Below are 2929 nucleotides of genomic sequence, written 5' to 3' on the forward strand. Positions count from 1 at the left end.
TTACGGAGTCGAAGTCAACTCGTTTGAGTAGAGACAGCTTGGTCATAGGAGGGAAAAAGGTATGACCTTTTTGTTGAAGAGAGGTTCTCTTTTGGATGCAAGTTTTGAAAATTTAGGGCACTGTGTTTGTGAAAATCAAACCCGGGTTAGTCAAATCAAACTTAGAAAATCAAACTCCTATTTTAGTCAAATTTGAGAAATAATCTTCCATTTAAACTCTGTTTATTTATTTCAATCAAACTTTGATTAGTCTAGATTATTTTTTTATTTTTTGACCTATAAATATGCTCTTTTACAACCTTAGAAAATCACATCCATTAGAGATTAGAACTCATAACACATTTAGAGAATTTTGTGTTTATGTTTTCAAGGTTCTTTGTTTTCGGGGTTTAGTTTTTTATCTCCATCTTTTGTACTCTTCGTTCTTTTGCTATTATAGTAAAATTATCTTTGCCCGTGATTTTTTATCCTCTTTGGAGTAGTTTTTCCACGTTAAATTTGTGTTTTCAATTTCTTAATTTCTTCTGCTATTTTTTACTTGTTGCTTAATCGGGTCGATCCCCAACAAGTACTTATCAATCCTTGTGAGGAACATTTTTGTATCAGTGCATATTGATAGTAAATCATTTTGTCTTGTGGTTTTACTAATTGAATTCACATGAGTGAATTTAGTAGTGAGAGTATCACTTTTCAATGTATAAATGTGAGGAAATTATCATGAGTGTGTGATAGATTAGGATAACTTGTTGTTAAGTGTTGAAGATACTAGATATTTTTTACTGAGCCAAGCTCCACAGATATAAAGAAACCAAACAACGTAAACAACTCTTCCGTGTTATGTTTGTTTACTGTTTTACTTTCAATGATAAATGAGTGCCTACTCCCTTATCACTTCATAGCGTGTAGCTTTTATCCCATTAGCCTATTAAAAGCTTCAATTTTTTCATAAAATCAATTTATTTTCTAAAAATAATTTTCCAACTACTAATTTTAATGAAATAACTATAGTGTAAACCAAAAATACGGAGAACCACGCTCCTACTCTCTGTCCCAAAAGAAAAACAAGGAATTGTACGAATGTCTGCCCCACCCAACGACCATGCTTGCTGTTTATGTAGGTACACAATTAGAGGCGTAGGGAACCGCAAGTTTAAAAAGAAAAAAAAAACCCTTTATTTTTGTCTAAATTTTTTATTCAACATTGAATATATATATATTTGGCTTTGATCTGATCTAATAATTTTTTTTCCTAATGAAATACTATCTCGATTGCAATTGGATTATACAAATTCAAGTTTCACCTTTTGTGATTTCAATTTTAATTACTTTGACAGTTTTAATTGATTTTATTTGGATTAGTAAATGTGTATCTTAAGGAATGTTTTATTTTAATAAAAGTACTACTCATTTAGCCAAAAACATGTACATTAAACATGTTTAATCATATCTGAAACTATCATATTATGTTTAAATTAAGCTTATTATATCCATATTTTATTATTGGTATGATACCAAAATTAGGGATGCTAGTTATAGCTTGTAGGCCATTGTCCTTTGATGAAGTAGGAAATTTCATGAGAAAATATTCCAAAGTAAGATATAGTAAATCCTGAATGGTGAAGAATGGAATTGTTTGTTGTTTCATATTTCTTACCACTGAGTTGAACAGCTTGCGATGAATGGGTCAGATTCTTATCCAGACTTTCTTTTTCCTAGCTTCACTTTGAGGACAAACTTGCTCTTTTAGTTTGGTCCAATGACCCCCTTTGCTTTCTCCCATCCCAATGTCTTTTATATACATATATACATTATCACCCAAAAAGCCTATAATGTACAACAAAATTGTACTGGACGATTTCAAATTATGACTACTTTCCAACATATTCATGTCATTATACATTGACAACTTTGGGTACTTAAAGACAACACCAAATTATATTAAATTTTCACTTAAATCTTAATAATCAGTGAATAATTGTTGCATAATCTCAATGTCTGAATTAAGCAATCCAATTTGGACAACACATGCTTAAATGAACCTTAAATCTTGGTGAAGGAAAAATATACATACATAGTTAAAATTTCATATCAAAACATTGTTACATGTTTTTTTCTTTTTTCTTTTTTCCAACCTGAAGAGAGATGTTCTTTCCTTTTTTTTACACTTTAATGATGATACTAATAATTCTCTTCTTTTAAGCTAAAGTGCTAATTTAGAAAGAAAGAAAGCAGCTATATTTATTTAATAATCCATCACAACATACTTTTTTTTTAGTAGTTAGTATGAAGGATAATAATGAAAGTGTTAGATGCTTAATTGCTTTAGTTTTTATTATTTTTCATCATTGAATGGAGAAATAATAGGGTAACAAAGCTGGAAGTGGGACATTAAGAATTTTAGATAAATTTCTTAATCACCTAATTAAGATTCTCATTTTTTTTATAATATTTTATCAAAAAGATTGTCGGGTTTGAATCTTAAATTTTATTTCAATAATAAGTAATGCAAATAATTTTTTATTAGTTAAGTTGTATACTACAATAATTTATTTATTTAATTTTATTTATACTAGACAGTTAATAAAACATAATTTATTACGCATATCATAATTTAATTTAAAAGTAACATGTGTTTTAACTTAAATAGAGTCGTGGTTAAAGTTTTTGTTAGACACTTGTTTGATATGAGTTCAAATTGTGTTACTTTCAACTTCCACTCTTTATTTAGGGATGGCAACGGGGTGGCATGGACGGATTTTTGCCCACCTCGATCCTAACTAGAACCTTGATGAATCCAACCCGACACAAACTCTTAAAATTAAAACTTGCTCGAACCTGAAATTTAATAGGAGACTTGACTCGACCCAATCCAAATTTAATTTAATTATTTTATATTTTATTTTAAAGTAAATAATTTACATTTTTTAAA

Source organism: Gossypium hirsutum, chromosome A03 (genome assembly GCF_007990345.1).
Source record: "Gossypium hirsutum isolate 1008001.06 chromosome A03, Gossypium_hirsutum_v2.1, whole genome shotgun sequence".
NCBI classification, from domain to species: domain Eukaryota; kingdom Viridiplantae; phylum Streptophyta; class Magnoliopsida; order Malvales; family Malvaceae; genus Gossypium; species Gossypium hirsutum.